This window comes from Dermacentor andersoni, chromosome 1 (assembly GCF_023375885.2).
Source record: "Dermacentor andersoni chromosome 1, qqDerAnde1_hic_scaffold, whole genome shotgun sequence".
In the NCBI taxonomy this organism is placed as follows: Eukaryota; Metazoa; Arthropoda; class Arachnida; order Ixodida; family Ixodidae; genus Dermacentor; species Dermacentor andersoni.
This window is the reverse complement of record NC_092814.1, coordinates 70,522,077-70,540,415: the sequence shown is the minus strand read 5'-3', so window position 1 is coordinate 70,540,415 and position 18,339 is coordinate 70,522,077. Positions and strand designations below refer to the sequence as shown.

The 18,339-nt window shown below is 50.6% G+C and overlaps 1 protein-coding gene across 4 annotated transcripts in view; it reads right to left on the bottom strand.

The window, feature by feature from the left end:
* Positions 1-12,256, bottom strand: part of LOC126543093 (LIM domain-binding protein 2-like) — a 331,870-nt gene extending 319,614 nt beyond the window's left edge. For 3 of the 4 annotated variants that reach the window (XM_050190234.3, XM_050190233.3, XM_050190235.3), the window contains exon 1: positions 12,012-12,256. The gene's annotated coding sequence lies outside the window, so the exon portion shown is untranslated. The remainder of the gene's footprint in view (positions 1-12,011) is intronic. The other variant, XM_050190232.3, reaches the window with a different exon arrangement.
* Between the last annotated feature and the right edge of the window lie 6,083 nt (positions 12,257-18,339).

Below are 18,339 nucleotides of genomic sequence, written 5' to 3'. Positions count from 1 at the left end.
GCCTCCCTTCCTGCTTCTAGGCCACACTCTGTGTTCAGCGATATTATTGCTTCGCATCGTTCAGTGCTTCCCTCGAACTTCCCGCCCGCAGCAAGACCACCATTACCGTTGTGGTGCCTACATCCCCTCGAAGCCCTCCTAACCATTCCTGGAATCAAGAAGAAAACACAATCGTCGTTTTTAGCCCTACCACAAGTCACACTATAATGCTCCTGCATGAGAGACACAGCAGACGCCTTCACATTTACAAGGATGGTTCAGTTTCTTCAACAATCTCAGCAAGAGCAGTGATTATTCCCCCGAAGTCCGTCACCATAAAATTAAAGACATTGCATTTTACATCATCGACGGCTGCAGAACTAGCCGGCCTCCGTGCTGCTCTAGAATTCGTAATTCAAGAACCGTCACAGACGTGGTCAATCTTCTCCGACTCCAAGGTCGCTTTCCAATGCATTATGTGGCGATTTCGTCATGAACCGAATGAACAATTAGTCGCTGACACATGGGTTTTTCATCACCACACAATAGAGAAAAAACACAACATCGTTTATCAGTGGATACCAGGCCATTGCGGTATCTACGGAAACGACCGTGCAGATGAGGCCACCCGATCCGCTCATGACGGCCTCCACTGTGTAGCTATACCGTTATCCGGAACAGACGACGCTACAGGTCTTCATTTACTCGCACGTGAACTTACACTTGCACATTGGAACTCGACGGAATTTACCAACGTTCATCTCCCTAACTAGGATCCGCATCTACGGCTACGTCTTCCGTCAGGACTACCTAGAGCTAAGACGCTTCTGTGCCGCTTGTGGCTTGGCGTGGCCTTCGCGAGCGTGTACTCATTTCGGATCGGAATGGCCAACAGCCCTACATGATATAACTGTAGCTGCGAGGAAACAATCGCCCACATTCTCTGCGAGTGTCCCCGTTACAGTGCACCCAGGAAACAACTTTCAAGAGTGTTAGTCTTGACAAAAGCCATTTGTCTGAGGAAAGGTCCTGGGATACTGGTCGAAACCGTCCTCAGCACAGAAAGCTTTGAAAGCGTTGTTGCGCTTCTTGTGGCGGACTGGTCTTAGAGACAGACTTTAAGCAGTGCCGCATTCTCCTCCCCCCCCCCCCCCCTTGTTTTCGCTATTCTTTCCTTTTCTTTTGTAATATCTCTTTTCTATTATCTTTTATCCCCCTTACCCCCTTTCCCAGCACAGGGTAGCCAACCGGTCCTCCCTGTCTTTCTGTCTATTCCTACTCCCTTCTCTCGCTCTACTTTCCACATAATAAACTAATACAGTAATGTAATAAGATGTTCATTATTTTGATTTCTAGTTAGTACAGTCTTGTAGCTTAATTCAACATGTTTTCCAGAAATACTGAAGCGTATTATTATTATTGTAGTGAAAAAGAGGATGAAGAAAACGCTCTTGCGTCTGCCGTGCGCGCTATCAGCGTTCGTGTACTGCCGGTGCAACTAGACTGCGCGTAGTGCCTTATAATAAATCCTCATATGACATTCGGTGGAATGTGCTGCACTCCCCGACCTCACCCTGGAACTTTGCAGAAGAACTTTGACAACTGCTCCAGCCGCTACCATGAACCAGGCTCCCAACAGTCCGCTTGGAGCATCCGCCGGTCCTATCATGTGCGGCGCCGTCCAGCGGCAGCGGGACCCTCCTGTTTTTAGCGGATCAGGTGAGACTGACGTGGAAGATTGGCTCTCTACCTACGAGCGCGTCAGTGATCACAGCAAGTGGGATGACCCCACGAACCTACGTTGCGTCATCTTCTACCTTGCTGACGTTGCGAACCTGTGGTTCCACAATCATGAACGGGAACTATACAAACCGGCGAGACTTACACCAGCTACATAGAGGATGTCGTGGATATTTGCGCCCGTGTCGATTCCACCATGAGTGAAGAGGATAAGGTGAAGCATATATCCTCAAGGATATCGAGGACGACACATTTCAAATGCCTCTGGCGCGAAACCCTACTTCTGTCGCTGCTGTCGTCACTCTTTGTCAGAGCTTCGATGAGCTGCGTCGACAAAGGGTCCTTGCGCGCAGCGCTGTTGCACCTGGCGACTCTCTCTTGGGCCTCACGCTTCGCTCCAACTCCACGCCAGCATCATCGCTCTCTGTTGAGATTAAGGATTTCATTCGTGAGGAGATGGCGCCAACTGTCTATGCTGCCTCTCAGCGATCGCCCTACCCAGCCTGACACATCTCTGGCTGCTCCCATTAGGCGGGTCATCCGCGAGGAACTTGCTGAGTCGCTACCTTTATTTCAATCCTAACCTCCTGCGGCTGCATCTCTGACCTATGCCGAAGTCGCCGCGCGACCTGTGCCGCCGACGTTCGCGTTTCCTGCGCCAATACGACTTCAAGCTGCGCCTCCTCCCGCCTCGCCTCCAATTCCGTCTCGAAGCCCAGTTCAGACCCCTTGGCGCACACGCGACAACCAGCCCATATGCTTCGCTTGCGGTTTCGCCCGGCCATGTCGCGCGCTTCTGCCATCGTCGCATGCCACCTGCTAACCCTGCTGTCGCGACGCCTGGATATGGCTATTTCCACAATGCTACCGAACATGCGATGCTTCCCAACCCAGAGTTCTCGCCGCCTCCTCGACGCCCTGTCGACACCCATCGTTCGCCACAACCACGTCGTCGCTCGCTTTCCCCCTTACGTCGCCGCCAGTCACCTAGCGAGGGAAACTAGTTGCTGCAGTTCCGCGCACGAACTGCAAGCTTCGCGACTTCTACAAGGCCTGCACAGTCGCCACGCAATTTATTGGACGTTTTGGTCGAAAGAACCGCTGCAACTACGCTTATTGATAATGGGGCTGCAGTTTTGGTTAGCGACGAAAAGCTTTGTCGTAACCTCCACAAGGTCACAACGCCGTTGTCTGGTATGCTTCTACGCACCGCGACTGCGCAGCATATAGCCCCGTTTGCTCAATGTACTGCAAGGGTGGTCATCGATGGCATTGTCTATGTTGTTGATTTTTTTGTGTTGTCTTCATGTTCACATGTCATCATTCTCGGCTGGGACTTCTTGTTTCACCATCGTGCCATCATCGACTGTGCCCGGGCCGAAGTGGCGCTTTTCCCGCTTGCCGATGCCCCGCTGACTGACCCTTCTGAAGATAAAGCCTCTAAGCTCACCGTTGTGTCCGATACAGACATACCACCCGAAATGTCGGTGCTTGTGCCCGTCTCTTGCTGTAGCGTGCCAAACGCTACAGTACTTTTTACACCGTCGCCTATTTTTCTACGTCGCAAGGCCGTACCTCTCCCGTTTGCTGTCCTCACCACTGCATCTGGATTATCTTCTATGCTTGTGTGTAACCCGTTTCACTACCCTGTGACACCTTACTGCGCGACGAATCACTAGGTCGTATCCAGCTCCTTGACCCGCTTCACATTCTCGATACTTCCGACGACACGGCCTGTTATCAGCTCGACGCCCTCATTTCTCCCGTGCTGTGCACGTCATCATCATCATTGCGGTCGTCGTCGTCAGACGTTCTTGAATCTGTCGTAGACGCTGATCTGCCGCCTCCGTATCGCCAGCAAGTCCTCGCGCTTCTTCAGAACTTTCGCTCGTCGTCTGATTGTGAACAACCATCTCTGGGGCGTACGGCAACCGTCACTCACAGCGTCCACACTCGTTCCTATTCTCCTTTACATCAGCGACCATACCGCGTGTCGGCAGCCGAGCGACAGATCATTAACGAGCAAGTCGACGATATGCTGCACCGTGGCGTCATTCGCCCTTCCCACAGTCCTTGGGCGTCTCCTGTAGTATTAGTACGCAAGAAGGGCGGGTCAATACGCTTCTGTGTGGATTACTGTCGACTGAATGAGATCACTCGTAAATATGTCTATCCGCTGCCTCGGATAGATGTCGCCCTCGACTCCTTACAAGGCGCGGAGTAGTTCTCATCTTTCGATCTTTACTCCGGCTATTGGCAAGTGCCGAAGGCAGAAAATGACTGTGAGAGGACAGCTTTCGTCACGCCCGATGACTTGTACGAATTTACCGTAATACCATTCAGACTCTGCAACGCGCCCGCTACTTTCGAGCGTATGATGGACACCATCCTTCGTAACTACAAGTGGAAAACATGTCTGTGCTACCTTGATGATATCGTGGTGCTTTCGCTAGATTTCCCGACGCACCTCGTTCGCTTGCGTGAAATATTGACCTACCTCACCTCCGCTGGCCTCCAACTCAACATCAAAAAGTGCCGTTTTGCTGCCCGCAAGTTAACAATATTGGGACACGTTGTATTGAAGGACGGTGTGCTTCCTGACCCAGCCAAGATTCGCGCGGTCGCAGAGTTTCCGATGCCCACTACTCTTAAGGCGCTCCGCAGCTTTATAGGGCTCTGCTCTTACTTTCGGCGTTTTGTGCGCAATTTCGCAACTATCATTGCACCACTGACCAATTTGCTTACAGCTACCAACGACATCTCCGCGTGGTCAACTTCCTGTGACGAAGCCTTCAAGCAACTACGTCGCCTACTTACTTCGCCCCCGATTCTTCGACACTACGATCCCACAGCGCCTACAGAGGTACACACGGACGCAAGCGGCATTCACTTGGTGCCGTCCTCGCACAACGGAAAGACGGCTATGACGAGTACGTCGTCGCGTATGCGAGCCGCACTTTAAAGAAGGCAGAAGCCAACTACTCGGTAACAGAAAAGGAGTGCTTGGCCATTATTTGGGCTCTCGTCAAATTTTGTCCGTACCTATATGGTCGCCCTTTTGACACTGTTCCCGACCACCATTCCGTTTGCTGGTTGTCCTCGTTGAAGGATCCGTCAGGTCGCCTAGGCCGATGGGCACTTCGCTTACAAGAATATGACATACGCGTTGTCTACCGATCGGGCACAAAGCACTCTGACGCCGATGCGCTTTCCCGAGCACCGATACCTTCTGATGTGGCTTCAGTCTCTCCACTCTTCGCATCCATGTCAGCCTTCAACGTCCCTGATATGCCGGACGAGCAGTGTAAGGATCCCCTGCCTTGAACTATGCTGAATTTCCGCCACGACCCATCCGTCACACCCTCTTCTCGAACACTTCGTCTCCAAGCCGCTCACTTTGCTGTACGCGACAACGTCCTTTACCGCAGAAATTATTTGCCTGATGGTTGCAAATGGCTCCTTGTGATACTACGACACATGCGTTCTGGCATATGCGCTTATTTTTATGCTGCTCCTCATAATGGTCACGCCGGCGTTCTGAAAACGTATACTCGGCTAAGGCAGCGTTTCTACTGGCACGGCATGTATCACTTCATGCGCCAGTACGTACGCGCTTGCACGGCGTGCCAACGGCGTAATATTCCGCAGCGCCCTCCTGGTGAGCTACAGCGGCTGCTCTGTGGGGCTCGGTCCTTCGATCGCGTCGGCATAGACCTATACGGGCCACTTCCCTGCAGCTCCTCGGGTAACCGATGGATAATTGTAGGTGTCGACCACTTGACGCGCTACGCCGAGACTGCCGCACTCCCGGCAGCCTATGCGCGCGAAGTTGCGTTTTTCATCTTGCGGAACTCCGTTCTTCGACATGGCGCACCACGCAAACTGCTCAGCGACAGGGGACGTGTCTTCTTGTCCGAAGTAATCCAAGGCCTTCTCGCTGCATGCAGCATCGTTCACCGCAAGTCTACAGCCTACCACCCGCAAACGAACGGCTTGACAGAGAGGTTCAACCGCACACTCGGTGACATGTTGACTATGTACGTCGCCTCGAAGCACAGTAACTGGGACACTGTTTTGCCGTTCGTCACGTATGCCTATAATACGGCCACACAAGCTACCACTGGCTTTTCACCCTTTTTTCTGCTGTATGGACGAGAGCCCTCGTGTACTATGGACATACTGCTCCCATACCGACCCGACGCTTCCGAATGCACGCCTGTGTCTGAAGCCTCCAAATACGCCGAGGACTGTAGGCAGCTCGCGCGAACCCTTACGACCACCGCTCAATGTCGTCAAAAGCTGCGGCGTGACACTGGCGCGCATACGCCACTTTTCCCGACTGGTTGCCTCGTTTGGTTGTGGGTCCCGCCTCACAGCCCTGGCCTTTCAACCAAACTTCTTGCATGCTATGATGGCCCCTACCGCGTCATAGACCGTACCTCCCCTGTCACCTACGTTGTAGAACCTGTGACGCCATCACCTGACCTTAGGCGTCGCGGGCGTTACGCGGTTCATGTAAACCGACTTAAGCCGTACTATGACCCCCTCATCCTACCTACGCTGTAAGTCGCCAGGATGGCTCCTCTTCTTTCCCGGGGCCATTGTAGTGAAGAAGAGGACGAAGAAAACGCTCTTATGTCTGCCGTGCGCGCGATCAGCGTTCGTGTACTGCCGGTGCAACTAGACTGTGTCTAGTGTCTTATAATAAATACTCATATTACATTATTATTATTATTACTATTATTCAATTAAGTTAAGAGGCCTCAAGTGAATAACATAACGGCCTTTAAACGATGACGCCGGCGGCTCAACGACGTTGTGCAAGATGTCTGGACCCCGACAGAAATTTGCGCAAATTCCCTAACTGCGCATCGTACAGTACTCCTATACAGGCTAACTACAGAGCATAAGTGCGATCCGGTATAGTGCACATCACTTGCTCTTTCTTTTAATGAGAATAACATAGAGCTTTCCAACCCGATTTTGGAGCCGTGCTTATCTTGCTGCGTGACGCTGGTTCGAGCTCATGTATAAATCTCCATTTTTTTTTTTTTTACCACAGGGGCCGTGCCCGTATTTTGCAATTATACTTACGCAGTATCTTTCCCCTTCATGTCACACTAACTCGCACGAAGCCGCAATCGTTGGGATCGGTCACTCGATCAGTGGGATGGAATACAATAAACGAATATAACCGGAGGAAAAGAACCCTTACATCCTTAGTATCTGTTTCTGTACGTCTTCCTGACAACACGGCGGAACAGCTACCACCGAATACAAATGGGTTGCTGCGCCAACCATCAGGCACTTGCTGTGGGTGTGCCCCACGCACGCAGCCCTCCGACAAAGGCACCGGGGGACAAGTGCCCAGCTTCAAAGAGCGGATCCATTCCTCAGCCGAGGCTGTCCTGAGGGCACTGTACGCGTTTGCTGCAGAATCGGGCACTCTCCGCACGGTGTAACCGTGCGGGGGAGCATTCCTCGGTAGCTGACTCTGTCGACATCTCCTGATTCCCCAAACACATTACCCTTAGTAGGCCGATGAGCCATACTATAATTTATAAAGCTTCATCTCATCATCATCATCATCATTGTTCATTCGACACATATTTTATTACTTTATAAAAGGCAACTGCTCCTCTTTAGAAGGCCCGTTTTCGTCTACGTTGGCTACACAGTACATCGCCGCTGCCACAACCGCTTCCTCGGGGTGTGAACGAAACGAGTGAAACGTGTCACTTTATTAAGGATTGCTGCGACGAAAAGTTTTCAAACTATAAATTTCGGCGAAATTCCCAACGAAGCGTTCGCCAATAATTGTCATGCAGACGCTTGTAGTGTAGGAACCGTAGCAGAAACAAGCAACGGTCACTGCTTTGATTCGCGTTACAGATGCTACTCGCTATTCCTGCAGTCGGCGAAAAACTACTCGACGCGTGTGCTGCTGCGTTTAAGCACTGCATTCAGCGACAACAGTGAACGGTATCCTCTGCCGACCCTTGTCAGTCTGCGAATGAAAACCTAGCGCAATCGGTCTAGGACTGACCTCAGACGCCGGTTCCGCACAAGTCACGTGCGCCCGCCGACATGCTGTCCGAAATGCAAACGGGGGTCGCCCTGAAACAACCACTAGATACGTTCCCATGTCATGTCTTTTCAACGGGCCGCACAACCAAAAGAACACGAAGCGGCACGTAGGTTATCGAGACGCCGGTACACAGGCAAATACATATAGTTCCGTCGTGCACTAGGAATTTCAGGACATCGCTGTCGCACAAGCTACATCGGTATACCGCTGTTAAATAGACAAGAATGTGAACGACTCGGCGTTTCGCGGGCGAGAGATCTTCCTCTCTCTACAGCGTCAGGCGCACCAGTGTAGAATCACCCGGCGGTAGAATCTACCCGGTGGCCTGTGAAAATGCAACCCACGTCTCTGCTTCACGTCTCGAGCGAAAGAAGTACGTATATACGTAATGTCTCCCCCAGTCACGTCACGACCCCAAGCAGCAACGAAGAGTAGATTGACAGCAAAGCGTTCGCGCGTTGCAACCATTATATAATGCACGAGTTTACATGCCGGAACGCTATCGGCTCGTCGACGTCAATTGGTCAGACGGATGACGTTTTTGACGACGGGAAGCGCGTTTTCGCGTCGGCTTCTAGCACAGTCAGAAAAGCTTTACGGCTTTTCATGTCCTGTTCCATTACCATCACCAGTGTTTCGTCATAAGGGGATATGATAGGATATACGAGGGCGAATCAGAAAGTATTTGCCCCTATTTTTTATTAGCCAAAATAAGGTACATAAAGGTAATTACAAATATACGTACCATTCTACGTACCTTACACTGTTTTTCCACATAGTCCCCACACCGGTTCACACATTTGTCCCATCACAGCACTAAATTTCAGATGGCCCTGTCGCCAGTCGGCGACGCACGCGGCCTCCCCGAACGCTCGTTGTCATGCAAGTCTTCACGGCCTTTTACGAACTTACATCACCACCTCACATTTCTCAAAGCGAGACACCTTTTCCCATACATGGGCTGCATTTCCCTGTAGGTCTCGATGGGCGTTCGTCCCTTGCTCCATAGAAAACGAATCACACTACGTCGCTCGTACGCCGTGAACGTGTGAAGCACAACCGCCATCTTCAACAACTGACAGCAACGCCGTGCCACAGAGCTAGAGGCAGATAAGGCCAGGTCGGTCCAAGAAACGTCCACCGCTTGGAATGGTTATGTTGACTTCGCATTTACAGCCGTAAGTTGGCTAAACAATAACAGGGGCAAATACTTTCTCATTCACCCTCGTCGAACATGGATTGTTGCATACACACCTGCTGAGCCGGTAGAATGTAGCCATTCCTTATGATCAATTATATGCCGCTCTTATCGTTCCATTCATGGCCTGCTTTTATCCCGTTGATAACGCAGGCAGAGCGCCGCTCTGACCAATGACAAGCGCGACAAGGAATTGCATTGGCATAGAATCGTTACATTATCCTGGCCCTGGGTCTCTCTTATTCCAGTTTCGGCGCCCTTGTGCATTAAAGGAAGACGTCAACTCTCGCGAAACGAAACAGCTATAGGGCTTCGCTCATAAGAGAGATTTACATTTGGATTAAAGAACGTTATCAACTTGAGCTAATAGCAATTGCCTTGGTGGAAATCGGGCAGTTCTCGAATACATTCGCACTTTGGAGGCAACGTCGGCATTTCTGCATCCTCCTTCCCACTATTAACTGTCCGTAGGTCGAGTAACACGAGTGAGCGTTCTGTACTTTTTCCGGAGATCAAAATTTAACTAACGGCGCTCTCAATTCTGACCTGTGCCCCCCATTCAACCGCATTTACATGTCCACCATGGGTTCGAGTAAGCGCCACCGTTGCAAGTACGACCGCTGCATCGCCACGCAAGCGATGCAGACCGTTGTCAAGAGCTCGTGTTAGGGTTCGTTATTGCAAGAATGCAACCTCTGCGATTCCATTATTGTGTGCGGTTGAGATATAAGCTGAGCTCCTCTGCAAACTGCACGAAGGAGACGACGAAACCGGCAATATTAAGTTTTAGAATGCCGCCACCGCTGCACCGTTACAGCTGCAGCTACGGCTTCGCACGTACAGTCAACCACAAAAGTTTATAGACCACAGGGTATCAGAAAACGTTCAATTTCCGAGCAGCCTGTAACAGTAGTCAGTAAAACCGAACATCACAATGCTGTTCACATATACTGGTAGAGGCTGTAAATGCGAACACGAGGCTACGTTGTGTGGCTGCGTAGATATTCAGCTCTATCTCAGATTTCGTTTTCCGTAAAATTTTGTGGTCGAGTGAACGTAGTTGAGTGAATGTAGTCGACTGAACGTAGACTGAGCGTGCCCATCTGGCATTACCAAGCTATACATATAGTATGCACAAAGCTGCTGACCGCGGAGGCGGTAGCAGTAACGGTAGTTCTGTAGCGGTATGATAAAACTCGCTAACGGTGTGTCACCAGGCTATTTCTCAAGACAGAGCGCAGCGAGAAAGGTTTTCTTATTCTCGTCGACGTGCCAACTGCTCATAAAATGAATGAGTACGAATGCACTTGTAACGCTGAATTCCGAAGAATTAAAGAGACGCAGAACATTTTACACGCCAAGAAACATATTCAAGATGTGTCGGTTCTGAGTGTACATAAACGCACTAGGCTGTATGTCCGTGGAGCCGAATCGAGCCGCCCCGAGCTAAGCTGACAAAGTACATCAAATTTTAATCATAATCAAACACGATAGCGCAAGTTCTACAAATGACAATGCGCAATAAACATATCGTGGTGGTAACGAAATTTATACCGTACTTTTGCACACAACTACTGCTTTCTTGAAAGTTTCGGCGAGAAATGGGCTGCCCTATTCGATAGTCATCAATAGTTCTAGATTCCTGGTAACGAACGGCATGAGAAAGGTGGTTCCTTATTTGTACGTAAACATCTCCAATTTTATCATGTCAATAAATAAAAAGGACTAACATGCCACAGAATTTTATTGCTTTCACCAGCGGGTGTACCATCGACTTCATAAGCACCCCTCTTTACTCCGCCACAGCAGAGGGTTCCCACGGACGAAGTCCCCATGACTCTGCCATACTCTTATTAAAATTCACTTGAAATGTTAGTGTGGAGTACGAAGACTTTTCTAGCGCAATCATATAGGTGTTCGCAAGCGGGACATTTCCTATAGTCATAATTTATGTTGCCATCGTTCGGATGAAACAAGCGCTACCGCAAGATGATGTAACAGTGATGGTCCTAAAGTGTTTCCACGCTAACATTGCGACTACCTAGTACGTAAGTATGACTACTTTTCGGCTCCATTTGGCGATTTGTAGGGCTTTTATCGACCATTTGCAGGGTCAAAGAATGTCACACCATGTGATATGAGTCTAACACCCGCAGAATGCGAATAACGAACCTCGGCTGGCTTTCAGAAAACATGCTGACATCGTGACGTAACCACACAAAATGGTCACCCGACTACCGCAGCGACACCTGCTATCACCGGCTCTATGATAGTATACTAACGAAACTACCGGATAAGAACACTCGGCGAAAGGATGGATACAATATGATTTAGCCAAACCTGGGCTTATGAGTTTATGACCTGGGTTATGAGATTTAGCCAAACCTGGGCTAATTATGAGTAAACCGTACCAACTAGCCCAAGAATCAGCTTTCTGGGCCGCATCGCAATATAAAACAAACACGCCACGAAAAGTTTCTCAAGTTGAGGTAGGAGCCTGAAAAAGTTTTCGTGGACGCTCAAAAGACGCCTCACGAAAGCATGACAGCGTCAGAGTTCGAAAGACGAGCGCTCTAGCGCCCTCGTAGCGCTTCCGTAGCCTAGGAGCCGGCCTATTCAGACAGGTGGTAACTTTCGCGGTGTGTGTACGAGGCGCGTCGGATGCCTCCTCTCCCCCTCAAGAAAGCGCGCCTATACAAAAGTGCCGGCCTTCCAAACAACGCGCACCACCTGGCACTCACAGGCTCCCGCAAAAAAGAAGACAAAACAAGTTGACAAGTTCACCATCTCCCTCCCCCCTCCTTCCCGCCGTCACGCACACGCGTTTCTGCTATCGCTGCGCGGCTTGGCTTCTCGGCCGACCGACGCCACCAAATCGCGGTGGCTGCGTACGAGCGGCGGCTGCTGCTATCGGCGGCGCGCGTTCGCTCTTTGTGCAGCCGGTCGCCAAACACTCGGGAGCGATTACACAACACGAAGCCCAGCGTGCACACACACAACACTCACCTGCAGTCAAACTGGCGACTGGAGCGGGCAGACTGACGCGGGAAGCTCGCCGTCGAGCAGACTGCCGGCGATCGCGCGCACTGTCAGCACGGCGGCGTGCGTCCGCGAGGCGTCGGGCGAATGCAAAGCAGCAGCAGCAGCAGCGCGTCGCGAAGTGTGAGTCAGCCCTCGCGCAGGGGCCGAGACGGGCGCAGCGGCGAAGCCCAGCGGTAGCCCAAACTGCCGCCGCTACTGGTGTTTGAATAGGAGCCCCATTGTGAGTCGCAGGGCATGCTGGGAGCAGTGGTGGCGGCACCTGACGAGCCCCCCAGTTTCTAAAGCTGCCCAGTTTATGCGCTCGCGGCGCAGCGGCTGCCGCCGCCTCTTGGCATGCTGGTTTCCCGGCCGGCCGCCGTCGCTGCTGCTGCTGGGATGGGCTGCTGCTGCGGCCCGCTGGCGTTATGCGTTGATCCGGCGGTGGTCGGGCGATGGACAGACATATCGATTTTTCCCTTTCAACTCGCGTCTGCTTGATCACGTCGACTCAAGCCGCAGATTTCGGGCGCGTGCGCCTCGCTCGAATATTCTCGCTCTGCCGCCGGCGTCGCACATTGCTCTAGGAATGCCCAGTATTTTTCAATATACCGCCGATCACAACCATTCGTTGCTTTCAGCCTTTGAGCGAACTATTGCACGTAAATGGAGTACAGAAAATGCGGTTTCTGCTCTAGAAAAAGCACTTCTATAACTTGTTTAATATCATCCAGCGTAGATATAGCTTTGGCACCTTCTTTTCCCACTGCCACCGCTTTTTATTTTTCTGCCTCGTTCATCTCATAATGAAAGCCTTGAATAATAAAATCGCAGTCTTGTTCGCTTATTACGGTGGCCCTATCATCAGAGATGGAAATAATGGGGAGGGAAGGAGGAAGCAAGCAGTCATTACTGAAAATAGAAAAAGAAACCAACTCTGCAGCAATCAATAGAGAGTTTTAGATTAGGGGACGCAAGCGGTGTGCGGACGCAAGAACTAGGGGCCACGGTACTGCGCATGCGCAGACCATTACGTCTGGCTCCGCGCATGCGCAGTACCGTAGCCGCTAGGTTTTGTGTACGTAAGCTGCTTGCGTCCCCTAATCTAAAGCTCTCTAATAACTTTTGCTTATTTCTCAGTGTAAATTTTGTCACCCAACCACAATTGTCATCATTAAACTAAATTTTCATTTGGAACGCATGATATTTACATGAAAGTGCATCGAGCCTTGTTTGGACCCATAGCCGCAATGGCTAGTACCAAGTTCATTCTCGTCAGCGTTTTGTTAGGGTTCACTGTGTGCGGCGATGAATGGAACGGATGCCAAGCGCCTGAGACACGACGCGCCTAATCGGCACGCTCGTCAACATGAAAAGACTTGTCCATCGGGTGTGTGCAATGGGTTTATGCACCAGTGCAAATCCTACTTTCCTCTGTTCTCCGTTCTCCACCTCTATGCCAGGGAGTGGTTTCTCTCCGTATTCCTGTGTGTGGGTTGACCAGTGGGCTGACAAGGCCCTCTACCAAGCGAGCAAGAGAGAATGAGGTTGCCCGGATTGTGTAGGGTATAAGAAGGCCAGCGAGACGCCACAGAGTCATCGTCTCTGCCCTTGCATGCAGGAGCACGCCCGCCGAACATTTCTGTGCGTTTTGACTTGGAGCGCACTGCTCACCCGTAATGATGCATTAAACTTCTGTTATTGTTTTTACATAATCTCGCCTTCCCTGCAGGACCCTCTACGATGGTTACTTTGGTTCGAGATCCAAGCAGACGCTGTTGAAGGTCACCAAAACCCAGTCCTCGTAACAATAGGCGGCAGCCTTAATAACTGGTGGCAGCAGTGGCATATGGATCTACGAGCTTCGTCTACCAAGTCGCAACTGAATGCAGCGTTTGCGATGGTCTACGCCGGATTCTTGGCAGCAAGGTGGTGAGTGTGGGACATTCTCTGCTGAGTTTTGTCAGGTTTTATTGAAGGGTCAGAACAGAACAGGTAATTCGAGCTATTGTCGCCTAGTTAGGTTGCGACAAGATAGTTGTGTGCAGTAGAGAGAGCAGCTCTGAAAACAGGCATCAATTTGAAGTCATTGCTTAAACCGGAGTTGTTGGAGCTGGTGAAGGAGTTTCACCTGGATGTCACTGTCGCACTCCGAAAACCACGGTTGATTGAGGCTATTCTTGGTCTAGACGCTGAGGATGATGACCTTACGGAATGACTGGAAATCATTAGAGAGAGGGTGACTGCAAAAAGTCAGGCTGAAGAGCGTGAGCAATGGGAACGTAAAGAACGTGAAGAACAGGAACGTAGAGAACAGAAAAAACGTGAAGAACGGGAACGTAAAGAACAGAAAGAGCGTGAGGAAAGGGAAGACGTACTTGAAGTGAAGCGACTCGAGCTTGAAATGGAACGCGCTCGAGTAGCAGGTAAGGGGAACGAAGGAAACAGTGCAGGAGAGCGCGTATCGTTAAAGATGACAGAGTTAATGCGGCCCTTTAGCCCGCAGAGGACATTGGTTTGCTCTTGGTGAACTTTGACAGGAAGTGCAAGAAGCAGGGGTTCTCCCGCGAATCGTGGCCGCAGCGTCTGCTCACACTGTTACTGGGCGACGCAAGGGACGTAATCACTCGCTTAACTAGAGAGGAAGCAGATGATTATGGTAAGGTAGAGCCCAGTTTCCTGAGCAAGTATAGGCTGTCAGCGGAAGCGATCCTGCGGAAGTTCCACGAAATGGAAAAAGCTAGGAATGAGTCCTGTTTCTTCTTGGCTAATTTCACTCTTTCTCGCTTCACGTTGAGGGAAATCCTAGACCTCACTAACCTATAATCACTGCACTGTAGCCTACCTAACGCTTCCGCATCCTGCACTATGCTGAGATCGGCAGAGAGTATTAAATCTATTTAATTTATTGTTTCTCCATTAGGGCATTTCCAGGTCTTGCTACGCTTCTTGAAGCAGGTATTCATTATTTGAAGCTCATTCCTTTCCGCTAACTCTACCGACATCTCTCCTCTAGTGTTCCTAGAACCTGTTCCGCAGCTGACAATTGCTTGTTCACTAGCTTCTTTCTCCTCACTTCGACATTGAAGGTGCCCATGACTACAGTATGGTGAGGTTTTATTTTTCTCATCGCTAATTCAACATCTTCATAAAACTGTTATGTTTCATCATCGTGACTGGATGTCGGACTATAGGCTTTTACTACCCTTAATCTATACCTCTTATTAAGTTGATTACGAATACTGCTACCCTTTCATTAATGCTGTTGAATTCGTCAATGTTGCCTGCATGTCCTTATGAATTAGGAATCCTACCCCGTATTTCTTCTTATCTGGGAGATCGCTATAGCAGAGGACATGGCCGTTAGTCAGCACTGTGTAAGCCTCATCAGTTCTTCTAATCTCACTAAGGCCGATGATATCCCTCGCAATGCCTGATAGTTCCTCAAAGAGTCCTGCTAAGCTAGCTTCACTCGAGAGAGTTCGTGGGTTGAACGTTGCCAGGTTCAGTCTCCATTGGCGGCCTGTACGGATACAGATATTCTTAGCACCCTCTGCCGCGTCGCAGATCTGAGCGCCGCCTTGGTCAGTGCTCCGCAGCTGCTGGGGACTGAGGGCCACGGGTTAATTGTGGGAGTCATGAACGAGGTAGTGGCCGAATACTGCACCAGGGAGGCCGATTCCTGTTCTGGTGAGGGCGTCGGTCAGCATCTACTTTTTTTTCTTTTCTTGAAAAGCTCACCGGTCTTCCAGTAAAGCGTAAACAAGAATATAAAGCTTACGTTCCCGGGTTCTTACATCTAGAGTCGGTCGCGCTTTTGGGCGCAGCGTGACCGCTCCACTGGGTTCCTAAGTGGCGTCTCCCATCGCTATATATAAACACAAACTGTTAAGGCTGTCATCTGTTGTTACGAGGGATGGGTATTGGCGACCTTCAACAGCGTCTGCTTGGAGCTCGAACCAGGTTGACCAACGGAGAGGGTATGGCAGGCAAGACCAGGTGATGTAAAAACCATACGAGAAGTTTAATGCATCATTACGGGTGAGAAGTGAACTCCACAGCAAAAAGTACAGAAACGTTCGGCGTGCGTGCTCCTGCACGCAAGGACAGCGAAGACGAGTTTGTGGCGTCTCGCTGGCCATCTTATCCCCTACAGCATCCGGGCAACCTCATTCTCTCTTGCTCCCTGGTAGAGAGCCTTGTTAGGACACTGGTCAACCTACACACTGGAATACGTAAGGAAACCACTCCCTAGCGTAGAGGTGGAGAAGAAGGTCAGAGGAGAGTAGGATTTGCACTGGTACATAATCCCATCGCGCACACCCGATGGACAAGTCTTTCCATGTTGACGGGCGTGACGATTAGGCAATTCGTGTCTCAGGCGCTTGACATCCATTCATTGCCGCACACATTGAACCATAACAGACTGCCGTACCGCCGAAGGAGATCCTGTTGGGCAGGGGACGATATCCGCTGGCCAGAGGGATGGCGCAGGTCGGTGCTTGTAGTCGTTGTCGGTTGCCACGCAGCTCTCTGCAGCACGAAAGACTGTGGGCGTTTTCGCAGGTCGTTCAACGTCTCGGTCCGAGTCTAGATGCCCCTGAAAGGTATGCAACAGTTTCTCGATGATAGCACGCAACGGCAGAACTTCAGCGAGACTCAGCCGCTCAGTCAACAAGCACGATACAAATTCTCGCTGAGCTCTGCCAGGCTTATTTCCCACTCAAAAGTGACAGTTTTACAGAACTTACAGCGGCACTAAATGCATGCATGAACTTGTTAAACGCTTCACAAAGCATGACTCAACCCAACTGCGAAAACCAGAATGAGATCCTTCCCATCCTACGCCAGGAAAAAAGAAAACACAAGTTTTGGGAAACGTTTGAGGCTGATTCTCGATCTAGGGGCTTCGATTCAAGCCATCGACATTGTCATGGAGAGTTCCCTTTTTATAGCGTATCTCAAAAGACTGTTGCTGCAAGGCGAGAGTCCAACGCAGGAGACGGACATTTTTGAAAAAGGTTGTCTGCAACCATTTAATGGAGGACAATGATCTGTTTCGCTGAACAGCCTCGAGCCCACATGATAGCAAGGCAATCTTTGAACAGGCCATGCGAGACGTGCGCATTATTTCTCAATAGCGCTGTACGCCTGTTGTCGACTAGTGAGCTTCCGACTAGCGTAAAGCACGGGGTGTTCCTCGTCGTTCTCTCCCTTTTGGCATAGTACAGAGCTTTAGTATAGCGTAAAATCCTTGCGTTAGCGTTAGTGTGCGACGCAACGCTAACGCAAAGAAAGACTGCACTGCGCGGCACAAGGTAGTGTTTTAGAATAGCGGAACGGAGAAAAGCGTTAACGTTAACGCAAACAAATACAGCACCATCTAGATGTAAAAACACAAAGTACTGGAAAGCCAAATCCCCACGAAATGTCGAGCTTATCCAATGCCGAATCCGCAAGTGTGTCCCTAAGTCAAGCTTATCGCAAGCCACAGTCGCTGCGTTAATTACGCATGTAGGTGTTTGGTTTGAGCGTTGTTTTGTCGAGAGTCGCGAAACACACCGATTAATCTTGGCATGCCGCGATCGAGTGTTCTGTGGGACCCATATTACGTGTCCTTTTTAAGTTGGGATGACATAGACGCCCTCATGCTTCGGGAATGAGAGCGACCGCGCAGGTTATACGTGTCCTCAAGATCCACACAACGTCTAAGCTATACCGGAGGGGACGTTTCGCCGGCAATTTCGCTTCCAGAAAGCGGATTTCCCACTTCTTTCCAACTTTTTGCAACGGACGCCCACCTTGACGTCCATCCGAATGGGTTCAAGGCGAAAACCTCCTTCACGAGGTTCATATCGTCGTCGTTGGTAAAACGCACACACATTGTGACCACAGCACCGACCACACTACTGTGTTTTGCCGCGGAAAACATGACATGCATCGGCTTCACATGCGGCTTACACCAAGCGAACGAGCGAAATACACTTGGGCGCCATCTCGAGGCGGATACAGCAAACATGAGCAAACATTAGCAAACCCTCTAGTTAAGCCTACTGCCCGGCTAATCGAGGACGTATATCGCAAACAACGCTCATTTGTCACCTGTGCGCCGCTGCCGAAGCATCATCACACAAATCTAAGGCGAACACGAGCATTAGTGGGGAAGGATAGAGCCTAGCAGTTCAGGCAGACGACTCGATAGATCCGAAGCGGGCTGCTCTCACTTCGACTGGCGCCGCCATCTTGCCGTACGTAAGGCTCCCCTTGCGTGCGTTAGCGTTCAACGCTAAATCCTGAAAGCGTACGTACGTAAGAG